The following is a 21,771-nucleotide window of genomic DNA, read 5'->3' as shown; positions in this document are numbered from 1 at the left end:
AATTAGCCAGGCGTGGTGGTGCACGCCTGTAATCCCAGCTACTCGGGAGGCTGCGGAAGGGGAATCGCTTGAACCCAGGAGGCGGAGTTTGCAGTGAGCCAAGATTGTGTCACTGCACTCCAGCCTGGGTGACAGAGCAAAACTCTGTCTCGATAAATGAATAAATAAATACCAATAGAAAACTCTCCACAAGTTATTCAAAGCTGATGTTGAAAATTAGATATTTTATCTAGTCACACCAAGTTAGAAAATTCTACACTATATAACCCTTTTAAATTATTTAAATATATTTCTAAAAGTGAAGCATTTTCTTGGAGGCTAGGGCCCTGGTACACATCTCTGTATTCCATAATGCCAAGTGCAATGCTTAACACAGAATGGGCATTCAATAATATTTGGTGGCCTGAAATGTTGACACATTATCCCAGAAAGTGCCTTCAAAGGTCATTTTCCTCTTAGACCTTATGAACTGTTCAGAGTAAAGCATGTCTTAGAACATAAATATAAAACTAACTGGACTAGAAGTAGATGAAATATAAATGCAGAAAAGGGCAGTCAGGAAAATCTTCAGAAAAAGTATGGAAATAGATCAACTTTTTAGTACCTAATCACAATACTTCTTAATTGTCATTACTAAGTACTACAGGGAGCCCTTGTAAGGGCATTAGTACATTTATTGGTCATTTTATTCATTGTCATTTTACTTACGCTTTGGTGCTGTTTTAATTCAGCAGATGATAGTTGAGGTAATATGTTTGTCAGCATATCAGTGAGTTTTTAATCATAGTGTTTTTGACATCATTTTTTTGTTCCATAGTATTTGCTATGAAATTTTAAATTACATCTATTTTCCCTTTCAAGAAGTAAATATAGCTCATTGAATGCGCCCGCAGTTCTGGAGGTTTCTGTGTCTTTCTTTGTAGTCAGAGCCGGCCCTACACGCCAGCAACCATGTCGAAGGGACCTGCAGTTGGTATTGATCTTGACACTGCATACTCTTGTGTGGGTGTTTTCCAGCATGGAAAAGTAGAGATAATTACCAATGATCAGGGAAACTGAACCACTCCAAGCTATGTCACCTTTATGAACACTGAATGATTGATTGGTGATGCCGCAAAGAATCAAGCTGCAATGAACCCCACCAACACGGTTTTTGATGCCAAACATCTGATTGGATGCAGATTTGATGATGCTGTTGTCTAGTCTGATATGAAGCATTGGCCCTTCATGATGGTGAATGATACTGACAGGCCCAAGGTCCAAGTAGAATACAAGGGAGAGACCAAAATCTTCTATCCAGAGGAGGTGTCCTCTATGGTCCTCACAAAGATGAAGGAAATTGCAGAAGCCTACCTTGGGAAGACTGTTACCAATGCTGTGGTCACAGTGCCAGCTTACTTTAATAACTCTCAGCATCAGGCTACCAAAGATGCTGGAACTATTGCTGGTCTCAATGTACTTAGAATTATCAATGAGCCAAGTGCTGCTGATATTGCTTACGGCTTAGACAAAAAGGTTGGAGCTGAAAGAAATGTGTTTATCTTTGACCTGAGAGGTGGCACTTTTGATGTGTCAATCCTCATTATTCAGGATGGAATCTTTGAGGTCAAATCTGGAGACATCCACTTGGGTGAAGAAGACTTTGACAACCGAATTGTCAGCCATTTTATTGCTGAGTTCAAGCATAAGTATAAGAAAGACATCAGTGAGAAGAAGAGAGCTATAAGACGCCTCCGTACTGCTTGTGAACACACTAAGCATACTCTCTCTTCCAGGACCCAGGCCAGTATTGAGGTCGATTCTCTCTAAGAATGAATTGACTTCTGTACATCCATTGCCTGTGCCCGATTTGAAGAACTGAATGCTGACCTGTTCCATGGCACCCTTGGCCCTGTATAAAAAGCCATTCGAGATGCCAAACTAGACAAGTCACAGATTCATGATATTGTCTCTATTGGTGGTTATACTCATATCCCCAAGATTCAGAAGCTTCTCCAAGATGTCTTCAATAGAAAAGAACTGAATAAGAGCATCAATCTTGATGAAGCTGTTGCTTATGGTGCAGCTATCCAGGCAGCCATCCTATCTGGAGACAAATCTGAAAATGTTCAAGATTTGCTGCTCTTGGATGTCAATCCTCTTTCCTTTGGTATTGAACTTGCTGGTGGAGTCATGACTGTCCTCCTGTCCTCATCAAGCATAGTACTACCATTCCTACCAAGCAGACAGAGACCTTCTGACAGCCTATCTATTCTGACAACCAGCCTGGTGTGCTGATTCAGGTTTATGAAGGTGAGTGTGCTATGACCAAGGATGACAACCTGCTTGACAAGTTTGAACTCACAGGCATACCTTCTGCACCCCATGGTGTTCCTCAGATTGAAGTCACTTTTGACATTGATGCCAATGGCATCCTCAATGTCTCTGCTGTGGACAAGAGTGTAGGAAAAGAGAACACGATTACTACCACTAATGACAAGCACCGTTTGAGCAAGGAAGACATTGAACATATGGTCCAGTAAGCTGAGAAGTACAAAGCTGAAGATAAGAGGCAGAGGGACAAAGTGTCATCCAAGAATTCACTTGAGTCCTATGCATTCCACATGAAAGCAACTGTCAAAGATGAGAAGCTTCAAGGTAAGATTAATGATGAGGACAAACAGAAGATTCTGGACAAGTTTAATGAAGTTATCAAATGGCTGGATAAGAATCAGGCTGCTAAGAAGGAAGAATTTGAACATCAGCAGACAGAGCTGGAGAAAGTCTGCAATCCCATCATTAGCAAGCGGTACCAGAGTGCAGGAGGCATGCCTGGAGGAATGCCTGGGGGATTACCTGGTGGTGGAGCTCCTCCCTCTAGTGGTGCTTCCTCAAGGCCCATCACTGAAGAGGTTGATTAAGCCAACATAAATATAGATGTAGCATTGTTCCACACATTTAAAACATTGAAGGACCTAAATTTGTAGCAAATTCTGTGGCAGTGTTTAAAAGTTCAGCTGCTGTAGTAAGTTACTAGGAATTCTCAATACTTGAATATGCAACATGTGCACAGGGGAGGGAAATAACATTGCACTTTATAAGCACTGTATTGTAAGTGGAAAATGCAATGTCTTAAATAAAACTATTTAAAATTGGCACAAAAATATATAGTTTAACACTGCGTTAAGAATATATCTCTAAAAGTTACAGAGATATAAGCACTTACATTTTGTATAAATTATTAGTAGCAAAATGCAATCCTGAAGGTGTAACTACAATAAAATTGGGTTTCTCTATTTCCCTTCAAAGTTGGGTTGGCGTTATGACTATATATAATAAGTATGAAAACAATCATCTATGTGGTAATTTGGGAGCTGGGAAAATATCCCATTTACTTTATTATAGTAATTTAAATTGTACCATTGTGAGCCCTATTCTTACCAATTGACTAGGGAGACAATGTACCTCCTCTGAACTTCTTAACCACCTATTATTTATTCGATGCATTCCATCATTAGCACATAACCTCATGTTGTTCATTATTTCTTACATAAATTTCTGCCTCCCACCAACACACACAAACACACATATGCATACACATAATTATATTATAAACTCCCTCATAAGCAGGGATTGGGACTAATATATTATGACATCCCACTGTGTTTTGTTCAGTGCTGACAAAGAGCAGATACTCAATACGTGTCTTTATATTGATTGTGGTTTGACCCACAGGTTATAATAATTTAACAATGATTTTTGTTTTCTTTGATCTTTGTTAGAACATCTCTATCCTAGTGGCTTCTGGGTTCATAAAAACTGCTTAAAGTGTTAAAGATGATGGAGTTTGGACACAGGGTGGGATGGGATGGGAAGCCTCTGTGTAAAATAAAGATTTTAATTTCATTTAGATATCTGTTTCAGAAGGGGTTTAGAAACCAAAGCTAAGTGCACAAAGTGAAAGGCATTTTGGAAATTATGTGGTTTATTTAATCAGTTTCTAAAGGAACTTGTTTAATTCTAGTTCCTGAATAGATTCTGTGGTTGCAGTTGTTTTATTTGCTGACTAAAATATGTAATACAAAAAATATGCAGTTGTAATTTTTGGAATAAATGCATCATATTGTTCAGCATAAGTGATCTCCAAAATATCTGCTCAATATCCCAAAGTGCACTGACAAACAACTGCTATTCTTGATAAAAGGTATGATTCCATGGTATCTGAAAAATTGTCTGTTTGTAGATTATTTAAGAGTCTGTATTCTAATTTAACCAAGATTACTTTAAAATTTAACTTTTGGAAAACTGATGCATAAAATGTATTTGGCTATTCCCAATCACAATATGTTATTTTGCTTTAACTCCCATAGAGTTATTTTTTCATATAGTTTCACTTACGAAACTGGCTCTTACTACAAAAATGAAGTATACCTTGTTGCAGTAATATTGCTTTGAGATTTGAGTGGGAGGAAAGGGTAATATTTCTATCTTATTAATACTGTGTTTACCAGTTTTTAATTCTGATTTAAGATTCTTTCCATAAAGCAAGTTATAATGGGAAAGGGGGAAAGAAGTTCTTGTGTACCTGATTTTCAGGGAGAGGAAAGCAAAAATGTTAAGCTCAGTTACTAAAAACAGTTTTTACTTATTGCATACACCTGCTTAAGAAAGGTCTTAGAATAATCACACTTTGCAGACAAAATCAAGTTTAGAGACATCTAACCCAGTCCTCTCATTTCACAAATCAAAGGAGGCTCAAAGAAGCCACGTGGCTGAACCTAGATCACAGTTACTGGAAAAGCTGGAAATTGAAGCTAGGCCTTCAGTACTCTACCATCCCGTAGTTTTAACCAACTGAAGGAAAATGTAAAAATGCAGAATGGTGAAATAGTTCACAAGAAAGAGTAATCCACCAAGAGTCTGGCATCCCAAAGTAAATCCAAGTTACATTATTGATGATTTGCTTAATAATTTTATATCCCTACCAACTCTCCTCATTGACCTTGTCCCTTTCTAAATTTATTCTTTTCCCAGTTTCAGCTTTTGCTTCATCTCTTGGGCCCTAGGCTAACCTGGAATTACTAGCCTTTGTTGGACAAGACATGAATAGGGCTGTTTCTTAAGCCGGAAAGTATAGTGATTTGCCTTGATCTCATAAACATGTACAAGTCTCCCCAACAATTGAAGTACTTCTTTGACTTTTTGTCTCCCTCTGAAAAATGTTTCCTCTCCTCAAGGTCAGAATCAAGGCCCCCCCACCACGCCCCGCCCCGCCACCACACATACACGAAAATCTAGTTTCACAAAAAACAAATGCAAAATGTGAATCTTGTTGGAAACCTAATTTAAATAAAGCAACTCATTTATATCCTAATTTGAGTCATTTGTTAAAAGTGAATACAGATTAGGTAGTAGATGATATGAAGTAATCATTTTAACTTTATGCAGTAAAATCATTTTATTCTATTATGTTTAAAATGTCATTATAATTCAAGGTGTATAAAGAAGTACTTATGAGAACAGAACTTACAGAATGGCAACCTTGGTGAATTCTTTCTCTCATAAAAGCTATAAAAATACTTGCAAAACTACAAAAATCAACTGTTTTAGAATCTTGGAAATTAACCAAAGGTATAGATTTGGCTTAAAAGATATTCATTTAAAAACAGTCTACTGAACTTCAGTTAGAACAGTGGGATCTATGTTGTTTTCACTTGGGGCTACTTTCATTCCCCTCTCACCACAGTAACAGAGCACAGTAACCAGCCAGTTGAGTGGGGACTGATTTGTTTTGGAGCTTCATGTAAAGCCCCATCCTTAGAACACTTTCAATATTTCGACAATATTTACAATAATTCCTTTGAAACACATTATTCCCAGGTAATTGGGCTATTTGTCCTGACTCTGAGTTCAGTTCTTCAGAAAAAGCTTTATCTCCAGAGTTTTGAAAACAATAACATGAGCTGGATTTAATAACATTGCAGTTGCCTAAGCCTGTGAACTCAGTTGTAACAAACAAGAAGCTGGCTAAAAATGTAAAAGGAATACATCAGTAATGGCAAAAGGACCAACATAAGGGATTCTAAAATGCTCCAGCATATTTCAGGAAATCTAAAAGGCTGCACAAATGTGTATGTCTGTACACATGCCCAAGAAAACTCAGAGAGGACACCAACAACTCATCTCTAGCTACCTTTGATGCTGGACTCGAGCAGGAAGTAAAAGCTAATATTGACTTGTAAATTCTCTGAAATTTGAAGGTGTGACCTCCCACAAAAATCTCCTTGGAACAGGGTAAAAGAAAAACTGGCTCATAGCATTTAATAGAATATTCTGAACAATCATTAGCTGACTACAAACAATGCTGATTCAGGGGCAACTCTTAAGAAGGATTAAAAATAAAAACAAATATCAAAGAAAAATGCTACCAGAGAAAATAGCAGCCACATATTGCAAGGAATACAGAATCTATAGAAGTATTCTAGGAAAGTAACTGAAGCAAGCAGCAATGAGGACAAAATCTCATAAACAACAATAAACACTAGAGGTTGGAGTAGATCTGATTTCAAAGTCACTACAATATATTATTTAAAATGTCCGAGTTTCAACAAGAAATTGTAAGACATGCAAATAAACAGGGAAGTATGCCAGGCATGGTGGTTCACGCCTGTAATCCCAGCACTTTGGGAGGCCAAGGTGGGTGGATCACTTGAGGTCAGGAGTTCGAGACCAGCCTGACCAACATGGTGAAACCTCGTCTCTATTAAAAATACAAACAATAGCCGGGTGTCGTGGCAGGCACTTGTAATCTCAGCTGCTCAGTAGGCTGAGGCATGACAATCACTTGAACCTGGGAGGCGGAGGTTGCAGTGAGCTGAGGTCATGCCACTGCACTCCAGCCTGGGCAACAGAGTGAGACCCTACCTCAAAAAAAAAAAAAAAAAGGAAGAAAGAAAGAAAAGAGAAAAGAAACAGGAAAGTATGGCATATAGGCAGGAATTAAAGAAGTCAATAGAAAGTGTACAGAGGGGGCCTAGATGTTGGACTTATCAGACAAGGAGTTTAAATCAGCTATATAAATATGTTTAAAGAACTAAAGAAGACTATCTTTAAAGAATTAAAGAAAACTATGATGATAATGCTCACTAAATAGAGAAAATCAGTAAAGATATACAAATTAATTTAATATTTAAAAGAACAAAAATTCCGAAGTTGAAAAGTACAATAACTGAAATGGTAAATTCATTAGATAGGCTTAATAGAACATTTCAGGAGGCAGAAGAAAGAAACAATAAACTTGAAGATAAACTTGAAGATAAGTCAAAAGAGATTATCCCATCTGAAGAACAGAGAGAATAAAGGAAAATGAACAGAGCCTCAAAGGCCTGTGAGACACCATCAAATTATGCATAATGGGAGTCCAGAAGGATAGGTTAGAAAGATACAGAAAAGATATTTGAAAAAACAATGGCTGAAATTTTCCCAAATTTGATAGAAAACACTAATTTACACATCAAAAAGCTCAATGAACACCAATTAGGATAAACTCAGGGATACATACCTAGATACTTCATAGTCAAATAGTTGAAAGGCAATGACAAAGAGCAAATTCTGGAAGAAGCAAGAGATAAATGACTCAATATATACAAAGGGACCCAAATAAGATTAACAGTTGACTTCATCAGAAGCTGTGAGAGCCAGAAAGCATTGGGATGACATATTTGAAGGGCTGATAGAAAAATACTGTCTACCAAGAATTCTATTTCCAGTAAAACTATTTCTTAAAAAAATGAAAGAGAAAGACGTTTCAAAATAAAAAAATAGATAGAAGTTGTAGTCAGCATACCTAACCTATATCTACCAAAGGGAATCTTTCAACTGAAATGAAAAGGTAGATGGTAACTTGAATCCACATGAATGAAAACTCTTTTCTCTTTCCAAATGGTTTAAAAGACAACTCCATGAAAAAAAACACAAAACTATTTTGATGCATTATAATGTATAAAAATGTAATTTGCATGACAATGATATCACAAAGAAGGGGGAAGAAATGGAAGTATATTGGAGCAATATGTCTACATACTATTGAAGTTTAATGTTAATCTTAACAAGATTGTTTCAAATTAAGATGCATATTATATATGGAGTGACTGAAAATGGGATAATGAAATTCTACTGTAATTAAATAAAGTTGATGGTTGCCTAACATTGTGAATATGCTAAAAATCACTGAATTGTACACTTTAAAGGGTGAATTTTATGGTATAAGATTTATATCTCAATTTTAAAAAGGAATAAAAATTAAAAGATGTATATTGTAAGCCCCAGAGCAAACACTAATACTATTTTTAAGTAAATAAAATAAAATAAAAACATAGTGAAAAAAATCCAAAAAGGAATTTAATGAATAATAATAACTACCTTACCTAATTTTGTTATGCTTAACTGCTTGGCATCTAGCTGGAATCCAATATACTGTACCTATATGTATTATTAGCCTTATTTTTGTTATTGTTATTGTATTCATAGCATAAAATCATTTTCTCAAGGCCACAGCTTTGCTGTAGTAGTCATTGAATAAATAATAGCAATAGGTAAGAAAGTAAGGTGAGTCTAGGTTTAACTTTGCTGTTTCACTACTTTTTTATTTACGATTTTATTTTTCCTATTAACTATCACCTTTGTGTACTGTTAAATTAACTGCTTTTTTTTTCAAATAGTTTTAACACATGTCTGAAAAAAACTGCAAGGGAACATGAGGTAAAGCTAGAAGTGTCATATGATGGCACTTGCAATCTCTTGTAAGATCTTTTGTTTACTTCAAAGTATAAATTGGACAGCTCTTAATTACATTGTTAGAATAGTTTACACCAGAATTAAGTACAGTCTTAGATTCACTGCAGTTGCCATCTTTTGTTTAGTCATTTACATAAGTAATTAAATAGAGCTTACAAATTATGTGTAAACAATATTATGAGTCACTGAAAATGAAACTTTTAGTTGAATAACCCAGAGTAAAAGCCAATTGAGTAACTTGTCATAGTAATACACGCTAAAAAGTTTATTTATGAAACACTGGTCTTCAAAAATTGCCTTAATATTTTTCAATGAAATAAGTTTGGGGAAATGGTCATTTAATTTTCATATTCCACTTAAATAACAAGAAGCTTACCTTACTCCATTGTATTTAAACTGAGAAAATATATATTTATGTTATGTTATATTATATTACATTATATTTGAACCAATATACTACTTCTAGAACATTTGTTTTGGTACACGTGAAAATACATAATTTACATTTTTATATGCATAATATCTTTTTGTTTGTAAATAGGGGTTTGGTTTAATGTAATACTAAAAATAATGATAACCTTAAAATTGTATAGTAAGTTAAAATTTACTAAATATTTTCACATTCAGCTTTTAATATTCACAAATACCTGTGAAGCAGATGCTAAGTGAGATATTGTAGGTTAAAATACTTATCAAGATAGATGCACAGTAAAAGTCATTTATAAAAGAGAATCTAGTTTGTAGAGATAACCAGTGACTTACCAAAATCAAAATACTAATATAACATTACTTAAGAGTCATTTGATCAAAAAGACTTAGTTAAAAAAGAGTATTTCTTAGCCAGAATTAATGCTAAAGGCTATAAACTATCAAATTTAAATATGTATATGATTAACTTATCAATGTTTAGCTTTTATGTAATTTTCTATTGAGCAATTTCCTTTTTATTAGTAACCAAACAAATTATACTATAATGTTTAGTGGAAATAATTTGTCATCTTTATTTTTTACTCCAGTTGCCCTTCAACAGAACACTGAGGTTGATTACAACGGTTTATATGTGCCACTCACTGGTGAAATTCATGTATACACAGAGTTTGTAATCAGGTTTATGAGGAATTCAAAATTACACACTTCATTTTCTTCCATCACAAGAAACACTTCAAACAACAGGGAATTTACTTTTCATTATATATTTCATTTATTTATTTTATATATATTTTAAATATATTTGATTTATATATATTTCACTATATATATTTTATATACCTTCTATTTTGAATATATTTTCATACAAAATTAAATACGTAAAAGTTAGCTTCAGCTATTAGTTTAATAGAACATATTCAGCTTTGTCCTTTGTACTTGCTCTTAAAATAGTAAATGCAGAAACTTTTTCCTCCCTATCAATATAAAGGAGATATTAAGCTAAGATGGGGTTAAAGTAAAATATGGGGTATAAGATGGGGTTAAAGTAAAATAGAAAATGAATAAGTGCTTAATGAATATCAAATGCCTCTAAATTAATTCCCCTTTAAAGTTTTGTTCTACAGAATTTTGAGGAGAAAATAGGTTTTTTCTTAGCCAGTGCAAGCTTTTGGGTTCCAAGAATGAATATGATCTAGAATAAGGAAACCTCTTGCTCTGCAGAAGACAGCCTGTTCTAATTATCCCATGTATACTCTAAGTACGAACTCAGAATACTCTTTCTGCTTTATTCTAAATAGGGCAAAAAACCACATTTGTCATGATCTTATCAATTACATAAAAAACAGCAATATAAAATCTTCAGTGGCTTGGCTAATTTGCAATTGTACATGCTCCCATAAAAACTCTTATATATCCCATAACATGTTACTACAGAATAAAAACAGAAATAAACAGGATGAAAATAAAAATTCTGTCTCCAGTATCTGTGTTACTAAATATTTCTCAGTAAAAAGAACTCCATTAGAAAATCAATTTCATTCAAACTTGATTGTCTTGTTGATGCTCTTCCTTTAAAAGAAACAATGGCATTGGGTCATGGGAAAACTTAATTCATTAAGTTTACTTTGGGGACTTAATGTTATATGAGCATTGAGTAAGCAGCTTGTCTTTACTACATTTTGAATGCAGAATAACTAGATGGCAAAGATTTTAGATTTTTGATAGGTTTTATTTGAAATACAAAACAAACTTCAGCACACAAGGAATATGGAAATTTGACTAAAGAGGAAAAGAAAGAAACTAACTTTTAATGATTAGTCCAATGATCCTTTTACTACACAGTTCAAGCACTCTGTTAGGAGTACATACAGAAAAATGCGAACAATTAAGATCCATAGTTGTAATATATTCTATTCAGCATATGAAAGACAACTTTCAAGATAGAGTTACTGCCCTTTAAGATAAAAGCTAAGTAGGCTATTCTTATTCATCGCATAATGTTTAAGAGTGAGGATTATGGATATATAGTCCATTCATTCTAAGCAAATTTTCTTTTATGTTCACTTAGATGGCAACAAGGATAAAATGTCTTCTGAGTATTAAAATAATGTATAATTAATGACTAGGTTTTTCATCTATGATCTCTTGCTGGGACTAACCAAACTGATTATAAAGATCATAGGAACATAAAAGCACATATGAAATTAACACTATTGTATGAAATAGAAGTTCTTATTTTCATCTCCCTATCATTGACAAAAGCACTAAACTTCTAACTTCATAATGATACTTTCAGATTTTGAGTAACTTGTTAAAAGTGGCATAACTAGGTATCTTAATTATAGAATCTTAAGACATAAAAGACAACCTCAAAAAAAATCTAGTTCAAGCTCTTATTCCAGGCACAAATTCTTTGCATAACCACTAGTGATGGCTGGTGGTGTCCTCTCTTTGAAAGACAGAGCTTTTATTGAACCCTAAGCTGATTCTTTCCGTATCTTTTACCATTTATCTTGCTTTTGTCTTTGGAAGCGTATGAGTATGAAAATCCTTCAAGTCTTTGAAGATATATCATGACCCCTCCCATTTCTCCTTAATTCCATTTCTAATTGCATGATAGCAGAGGCATTGCAATCTGGGCCTTCAAACTGTCTTAGGCAGGTGTTAATAGAGTCTGAACTGAACTGAAATGAAATTATTTTGAGTAAAGCTATAGTTCTAAAACAGTGTGTATCAGCTAGGACCATGTACAGTACTAATAAGTACACAATAACTATTAACTATTAGTATTATGGTAGGGCTTGGAGAAATTACCCTTAAATATACAAAAGACTATTTCCTTAGTTATGTTACTCTGTGTCTCTAGAGCCATATCAAGACATCAAGCAAGAATCAATATTTGTTGTTGTTGTTGTTGTTGTTTTTCAGGAACATAGTATGTTCAACATTTCCATGGGTTGGTGGCAGAAATAGCACTCTGGCTAGCTGGGAGAATGGGACCTTTAATACCAGTGATGTGAGGATGGATATTAGCCTTTTGTGGCCCTAAAATGAGGTAAAATTGTATACCTCAATTTCCCTCATCTGTAAAGTGGGAAAAATACTTATATGTTGGTTGTGTGGATTGAATAAGATAAATGGACAGAGTAAGTGTTCAATTAAAGTTAGCTATTATAGTACTTGTTATAATAGCTTCCTTCACCACCATCATTCAACCCAGTTAAAAGGCTCTTGGCATAGACATACAGGCTTTGAGGGAAAAGTTCATGAAGTAAGGACTGAGAACTTAGCTCTCTAGGAATTGGCACATTAGCAGACAATATAAAAATCACTGAAAGTTTCCAAGGCTGGGCATGGTGGCTCATGATTGTATTCTCAGCACTTTGTGAACCTGAGGTGGGTAGATTGTTGTAGCCCAGGAGTTCACGACTAGCCTGGGTAACACAGTGAAACTCTGTCAAAAGAAAGGAAAGAAAAAAAAAAGAAAGAAAAGAAAGAAAGAAAAAAGAAAGAAAGAAAGAGAGAGAGAAGGATGGAAGGGATGAATGGAGGGAAGGAAGAAAGAAGATGAAGGAAGGAAGGAAGGAAAGAAGGAAAGAAGGAAGGAAGGAAAAGAAAGAAAGAAAGAAAGAAAGAAAGAAAGAAAGAAAGAAAGAAAGAAAGAAAGAAAGAAAGAAAGATTCCATGAAGGAGTGAGATTTAAGAAGAAAAAGAAAAATGAGGAGAATCTTCAAATCACCAGAACTGGACACTACAGAGGGAATTCTAATCTTTCTTGAGAAGACAGAGGATGTCTCCTCTTAAGGAAGAAAACGTAGGAGGTGCATCCCATAGTTGGCAGTAGAATACTGATAGCATTTAAACTTTTGGTGCATTGTTTTCTTTATGTATTAAATAGGGATAGTACATGTATAATACTTGGAACAATGTCTGGCCCTGAGCAAAAACTCAAGTGTTGGCCGTTGTTATTTAGCTTTGACAGTGCTGCCTATCTGCCTGTAGTGAAATTATTTTTGCAACCAGAACTGGAATGTTAACTACAATTACATTATTTATTTATTTTGTGCATTTATTGGGGAATTAAACCAGTAATTAATATGTAAAAGTTGTACATTTCTTTTACTTTTTTTTTTTTTTTTTTTGAGATGGAGTTTCGCTCTTGTTGCCCTCAGGCTGGAGTGCAATGGTGCGATCTCGGCTCACCGCAACCTCCATGTCCTGGGTTCAAGAGATTCTCCTGCCTCAGCTTCCTGAGTAGCTGGGATTACAGGCATGCGCCACCACACCCAGCTAATTTTGTACTTTTAGTAAAGACAGGGTTTCTTCATGTTGGTCAGGCTGGTCTCGAACTCCCAACCTCAGGTGATCTGCCTGCCTCGGCCTCCCAAAGGGTTGGGGTTACAGGCATGAGCCACCGCACCCAGCCAAAGTTGTACATTTCTGAGGAGGATAGAAGAGAGAAACAGCAAAGGATAACCAGAGGTAGAAGACTCTAGATATAAGAACAAAAATCAGGACCTCTGGACTGTATTCTTCCACATATGTCATTATAATTTAAATATACTGATACCATTATTGTTTTTGTATTTAGAATGGAAACTTACCCGGTAAAGAAATTTTTTCTCTAGGATAAAGATCCCGCAGTGAAGTGATTAAGGATATTGTTAAAGGGAAAGGTGATATTGGGAGAAGACATTTCAAACCCAAAGTAATGATTCACAGGTGAAGATATGTGGGCCTGGGAATTTCCAAGAATATCACCTCATGAACTGATTTGCAAAGAGGAAGGAGGCCTTCATTTATCCATTAAAAAAAAAAAAGACCAGATATAGGAGTAGATGCTAGGTATATACAAGTACACAAGGCTGACAAGTTACCTGCTAAGCTTTTCAGAGGGATGTTTTTTGGGTGAATGCCTGAGGACAGGAATTAAGGCATCAGTGTATAGACTCAAGATCAGCCCTGTGGAATATGTAAGCCCTGTGGATGATAACCATAAGTAACAAAGAAAGATAAAACAGAGATAGCTGTTTTACAGAGGGACTTTGTGAAGGGGACACGGACAAGTATTGCTTTTTCAATGTTTAGATAACAAAATGTGCCACAGTTATAAAGGGGCATTTTCCTAATTTATGCAAGGAACACAGCTAAGTACAACGAATACTGACGCAAATGCAGCACACCTGGTATCTTGAGGGTTTGTAGATTTGGCAGCCCCGGGTGACAGCACTCTGGAGAAGTAACCAGCATTCTCATGGAAGGCACCGGTGGCGAAATGGCAAAGCGTCAGCGGAGACCACAGTGCCTGGTGGGAGACTGTGGATGCCCAACAGACATGGCGGTACTCAGCAGATGCCGAGCAAATGATGATGGATACCCAGTGGCAGATGATGGATGCCCAGTGGGAGATGATGAATGCCAAATGGGAGATGATGGATGCCCAGTGGTAGATGATGAATGCCCAGCAGATACTATGAATGATGACGGGTGATGGTGGATACATGTGTGCTCCATGAAAGCCCAGAATAATTGCAGCAGTGCATGATGAAAATTGATTTGCTCATGATCACATGAGAGAACCACTGGTGACTTCTAGAAGTACTTAGGGGAAAATGAGTGTACTTTTTCTAGAGGGCTAGAGGACCTTTGTTAGCACAGGGGTGAATGTGGAGTATCAACATGAAAGCTATCTCTTCTGTGCTCACAGCTGTGATGCCCATCACAAATGTAAACACTTTTAGGGACCAGGTAGGTAATATCAGTGGGTAGGACAGCTGGGTATAAGAAGATGGGGAGTGGTAGAAAAGATAGCAAAGTTGGAACTCACTCTTAAAATGTATTCAAATGATAAAGTTTAAAAATTGTTGGCTAGGCCAAAACAAAATTTATCTGCAGGCAAAATTCAGCCAAAGAGCCACTATAACAATATGTTCCAATACCCTAGGGCTTAATATGCCATCTATCTAGGGATATGGTACCACCTTTATACACACAAGAAAATTGTTTCACTTTGAGAATGAACTCTAGTTATACAAATTTTGGAGGTATTAATATATATGAGAAGATTGTCTTCTGCCATTCATTAACCAATTCGAAGAAATCAGGGAGATTTTATTTATTGCATGTTTATTTTCATAAACTGTATATGTTTCGAGAACATTTAGGACAACTCGGACTCCAGTGAGTAACTTTTGATGGAATCCTTGAAAATCCCCAGGGATGACAGTGGAACATATGATGGATCTACACTTTCTAGATCCATTCCCAAACCCTCTTTCCCAAATATAGTTCTGGTCTAGGTTTGACAATATCTATCTTTTACAAAAAGGCATAAATCTCTAGCAAAAGGGGGTTTGGATTTAAGGCATTCTTCAAAATAAATGAAGACAAAATTACAAAATCCAGAAAGATTTATAAGCATATATTCCATTTTAATGGAATAATTAAATTTCAAAGATAATTCACTGTCATACATATATATCTAGAAAACCATGTATATATAGTATATATACATGTATATATACTATATATAGTGTATATATAGTATATATACATGTATGTGTATATATACATGTATATGTATATATACACGTATATACAGTATATATACATGTATATGTATATATACACGTATATACAGTATATATACATGTATATGTATATATACACGTATATACAGTATATATACATGTATATGTATATATACACGTATATATAGTATATATAGTATATATACACGTATATGTATATATACACATATATGTATATATAGTATATATACATGTATATATACACATATATGTATATATAGTATATATACATGTATATATACACATATATATATATATAGAGAGAGAGAGTACTCTTTTGGGGGAGGGTGCCTTATTTAGCAGTTCTATGTTTTAATGTAGTTATTCATTAAAGGATCATTCTAAGTGACATATAACATGAAGCAATGACTACAAACAAGGACTTTGGAGTTTTATAGGCCTGTGCTTAATAATCAGTTGTGTTACTTAAAAGTTCTAAGGTCTTGGACACATTACTTATCTCTTCTATACATTACTTTCCTTTATTTAAAATATGAAAAAATAGATAATACACATTTCTTTGAAAGGGTTTGGAAGAGTTAAATGAGTTAACGCATGTGAAATTTTTTGCAGAATGCCTGGGGTTATAGTATATTCTCAGTTAATGATAATTATTTTTAATGTAAAGATGAAATGGGTTGATTGTTGTCTAGGGCTTTACAAAGTTACTGGTCAACAATTTTAGTTCTCTCCCTTCCAGTTCTCAAATCCTTCCAAATTCCAATTAACATACTTAACCGGTTGGTTAGTTCCTTTTTACATAGATAATCTTATATTTTGATAAAAAAACAACCCTTTTATAACTTCCACAGGAATTTTAGCTACCAGACTTATTTCTGATCCACAGGTTTTTTGACTCAGGTGAACAGAAAACCAAGCCTAATACATTTGCATTCTCAAGGGATTCAAATTATTTAGGTAATTATTACTACTAGCCCTAACTTAGAAAGATAAGCAAAAAACTATAAAGAATTTTAAATATCTTAAAATTATATTGATGTTTACTTGCTTTAGTTCATTAAAATGGCTGTAATTACATTATGTAATTTGCAATTTCTGAAAGCACTTCCTCTAATTAAGAAAAAAAATGCTACTAAAATGGAGAATGCATTTCCATAACAAAGTAACCTAAAATCTACTTCTGGCACAGATGTTTGATTGCATGGGTTGCATGCTAGTAATGAAGTGAGAAACCTATGTCTCCCACATCCTCTGTATGTCTAGTTTGGTTGAAGTGTTGCAAATGAATTATAAATATGTTGTTGTATGAAAAGAAATCATGGCTGTTAGAAAGAGGATGTGGGCCAGATGTGGTAACTCATGCCTGTAATTCCAGCAGTTTGGGAGGCCGAGGTGGGAGGATTGCTTGAGCCCAGGACTTAGAGACCAGCCTGGGCAACAGAGTGAGACCCTATCTCTACAAATAAATAATAAAAAAAAAAATTAGCAGAGCATGGTGTCACATGCCTGTTGTCCCAACTACTTGGGAGGCTGAGGCAGGAGGATAGCTGGAGCCCAGGAGGTCAAGGCAGCAGTGAGCTGTGATTGTGCCACCACACTCTAGCCTGGGTGACAGAGTAAGAATCTGTCTCAAAAAAGAAAAAAAAAAAGATGTGGGGTTGTGTATTTCCATTGTGGTAAATTAAATAACACATATGAAAGCATCATGAGTGCTCCATAGCAGATATTTTATGATAATGTCTAGATAGAGAATCAGAAGTTCAAGAATGGACTCCGTGTACTTGTAAAAATTAATCCAATTGCTTTGAAAAAGAAATTACTTTCATCTGGTAGCCTCAAATATTGGTAGGCAAAAATTACCCAAAAAGAAGGCTATAGAAACTTTCTGGAGGACCCTTCCTCTGTGGAACATCCATTTCAAAACCGTATAGAAATGTATAATAATAATAATAAACTGCAGTTTAATCCTGCAAAGCTGCATAGATTGGCAAGTATGTGACTTAAATAGTTAACATTTCTTTTTGCCTCTTGCTTTTTGCTTATTACTGGAAAGGATATTTTCCCAGTTGCTTCCCTCTCCTTACTCCGAATATATCTGTGTCTTATGAATGACTGCCAATTTCCAAAGTGAGGGTGCCATCCAGATCTTTGTTACTGTCTTGCCTCTACTTTTCCAGCTAGATAGTAAACTCCTTGAAGGCATGTCTGTTTTCTGTTCCTGCTGTATCATATCATTTAATATGGCACCTAATCTATGAATCTGAGTTGATGGTAATGTGGTGGGTTGAGTAGAGCCATGGAGTGGGAATAAAGTGGTAATTTCCAATGTTCAGTAAGTGTGTGGGGAAGTTGTTACTCCACGAAGTGTGAGAAAGAGAGATCAGACCCTAGAGCAAGCAAGGTACCAGAGAGCATGGCTCCATTCCACTCATCAATGAGTTTGTACAAAGCACTTAAATTCCAAAAAAACAACTCAAGGAGTTGAGATTGACGAATTGGGGCCCCGTGGAAAGTTAAAGATGATGTAAATATTTGGAGACTTGGTAAAGAAAATTGAGGACAAGGATTATTTTAAACTTACAAGGTCTATATTTAGGTTACATTTTTAAGCCAAATTTTCATTTAATATTTTTATAGATGCAATTTATATGCCAAAGCAGTTAAGTTTTAAACATATAACCTTAATATTTATATATACTCATGTTTTAATTTTAAATAAGCCTGCGGTAGATTGAGTCTAAACCTTACAATGTGTTACTAGCAGAGCGACCACAAAATTAGAAGGAATAAATGAAGATCTAGTAAACTAGGCAGCCTGATGTCTCCTCTGAGCACAAAGATACTCATGATAGTAAGTTACCAGACCAATCAAATGGAAGCTGCTGAAAAGGAGGATGGTTGAGATGGAAGATACACTTATTTTTCAAGGAGAGGAAAGGATAGGAATCAAGACAGCTGATCTGAAAAGTTTGACATGCAACTAGAGAAGCCCTAGGAATATAAAAGAGGAAATTTAATTTGAACTGTAGGCATGAGGAAGCTGTGAGCTGATTTGTTCCAATTTAGTCATGGTAAATATATGTAAACCTGAACATGAGTATTTTTTATTCCTACTATTGAAAAATGCAGGGTGTAATTTATGTGAAAATAAATTCTTTTTGTGCAAGAACATGGGAGAAAACTGCCACTGTTATGTAAATGATAAAAAATTGTAATCTGGGTTCTTTAATAGGGTTCTGTACACCTAAGGTTAAAATATCTATATCAGGCAAAACAAAAGTGGGGGGATATATTTCAAAAAGAAGATTTAATAATTGTTTTGCACATTGTGATGGAATTTTTAACATGGGGGAATAAGTCCAAATGTCTGTGCCTGGATGTAATTCTTACCTCTGTATCAGTACTGATTTTGATTTAAATGTGTTCTTTTTTCTCCATTGGTGATTTGCTTGTTAATGAAGCATTAATTTGTTTAGTAATATTTGTGCTTCTTCTGTTTTGTTTAGGGTGGCTGGCATAGAAGTCTTATATAACTTGAAAACCTCAGAAAAAACCATATATTTTTGAAAGACCTAATAGATAACAAAACATCTTTTCTTTTTTAGAGACAGGTTCTCATTCTGTTGCCCAGGCTGGAGTGCAGTGGCATGATCACAGGTCACTGCAGCCTGAATTCCCAGGCTCAACCCATCCTCCCACCTCAGCCTCCTAAGTAGCTGGGACTACTGGCATGCCACTATGCTTGGCTATTTTTTTGTTTTTTTTTTTTGTAGAGATAGAGGTCTAACTATGTTGCCCAGGCTGTTCCCAAATTTTGGTCTCAAATGGTTCTCCTGTCTCGGCCTCCCAAACCTCTGAGATTGCAGGCATGAGCCACCATGCCCAGCCAGATAACAAACACCTTTAAGTTTGACATTCATCATTATTGTAAACTTTTATTTCCTTTTAAGACTTAAATATTGGTGTTTAAAAATGAAAATAAACTGAAATGACATATTGTCTTTTCCAATGAACAAAATAAATGTGATAATATTCAATTTGTACATTGATTTGAATAAACTGGTGTATAATTTCACGATGTGAGTGTGGTCATTATTATTAAAACTTAGAGTAGCAAATCTGCAGGAAAAAGAGGCATAGGATTACATGATATGTGGCTGGGCAAAGGCTTATTATTTCTGTGTGTGTGTGTGTGTGTGTTTGTGTGTATGTGTGTTCATGTTTTTTAAGGTTTTATTCCTCTTAACCTTACAAGGTGGAGAACACACATCTACCTCTTTACAGGTATCTTAGTAGGCTGGCAAGAAGTAGAGAGGGCAAGGGCAATTGGTTTCCTAATATGCGTTAATAGAAATATTTAGGCTAGGTATTGTTTTTGTTAAACAATAAAATGATGATTGCAAATTGAAATTGTAGAATATAACAATTCTGTTAGCAAAATTTGAACTAAACACATTTGAACTATTTAATACCTACATATTGGTGACTTTAAGCAGACGAGGAAAAAAAATTATGTTGGTGAATACAAACCTTCAGAGATTTTAGTTTTTATTGGGTGGCTTTTTGGAGCGCTATCACTATAGAATTTCAAGTTGAGTTCATAGGCACAGAGTGTCTAGTTTACCTGAACGATTTGGGTACTTGTTTGGCTGCAGTAGAATTTACAAAAGAAAGATAAAGACTTGGCCTTATACATTTTGGAGTTCTCCTGTTTTTGTTTGTTTGTTTTGTTTTGTTTATTTGTTTCATTATGTTTTTGAAGATTATGAAGTTGTGGCTAAACTGGTGACAAAAAAATTAAAATTCTATTGAAAATATGTGAGATGTGATTGAAATATAAATTTGGAGTTGGTGGTACTGTGACAGTCTATGGACTATTATTTAGAGAAAATCGGGTTTTCTTTTCACAATTTAATTGAAAACTGAGTTAATCCATAATAGAATGATGACAAGGACCATTTACTCCAGTTGTTTTTTAAATTTTTATAACCTTAGTTATAAACATTGTCCTCATTGAGGGATGCAATTTCTAAAATAGTAGCAATTTGTATATAGATATCTATTTTCTGCTGCCAGCATTTAAATAATATATTACACATATATGTATTATTGTACATTTTTATATTTTCTATGTATTATTCCTCACTAGAGAGATCAAGGTCTCCTGAGAGATGGAAGTTCCAGGTCTTAGTATGAAATGAGTCTGGATTGCTTCACAACTTATATATGCCTTATATATACATTTTTTAATTAAAATTTTTATTTAAAGATAAGTGTAGATTGACATGCAGTTAGTTGCAATAAATTATGCCAAGAGATCACATGTGCCCTTTTCTCAGTTCACTGCAATGGTAACATCTTGCAAAATTATAATAAAATAGCACAACCAAGATATTGACATTGATATAGCCAAGATGGCAGAACATTAACATCACCATTTGGATTTATCCTGTTGGCCTTTTATAACCACACCCACTTTCCTTCTCTCCTCCCCATCCTTAAACCCTGAAAAGCATTAATCTGGTCTCTATTTCTATAATTTTGTCATAGAAATATTTATAAATGGAAGCATACAGCATGTCATGTTTTGGGATTGGCACTTTTCACTTAGTGTAATTCTCTGGAGAATCATCTTGATTGTTGCAAGAATCAATAGTTCATTCCTTTTTATTGCTGAGTGGTATTCCATGGTATGGAGGTACCACAGCTTGTTCACCTGTTAAATGTTGTTTCCAGTTTGGGGCTATTAAGAATCAAGTTGCTATAAACATCAGTGGACAGGTTTTTGTGTAAATATAAATCTTCATTTCTCTGGGATAAATGCCCAGGAGTGCAACTGCTGGATTGCATGTTAGTTGTTTGTTTAGGTTTGTAATAAACTGCCAAAGTGTTTTCCAAAGCTACTGTCCCATTTTACATTCCCACCAGCAATGTATGAGTGATCCAGTTTCTCCACATCCTTGGCATTTAGTTTTGTCACTATTTTTTATTCTAGCCATTCTGATAGATATGGAGT

The 21,771-nt window shown here is 34.9% G+C and overlaps 1 protein-coding gene and 1 pseudogene across 3 annotated transcripts in view; one reads left to right on the top strand and one right to left on the bottom strand.

Annotated features, from left to right (window-relative positions):
• HTR2C (5-hydroxytryptamine receptor 2C) overlaps positions 1–21,771 on the bottom strand; it is a 325,108-nt gene that overhangs the window by 131,930 nt on the left and 171,407 nt on the right.
• Positions 952–2,900, top strand: LOC741801 (heat shock cognate 71 kDa protein-like; annotated as a pseudogene).

This window comes from Pan troglodytes, chromosome X, assembly GCF_028858775.2.
Source record: "Pan troglodytes isolate AG18354 chromosome X, NHGRI_mPanTro3-v2.0_pri, whole genome shotgun sequence".
NCBI lineage: Eukaryota > Metazoa > Chordata > Mammalia > Primates > Hominidae > Pan > Pan troglodytes.
This window is presented reverse-complemented; position numbering and strand designations above follow the sequence as displayed.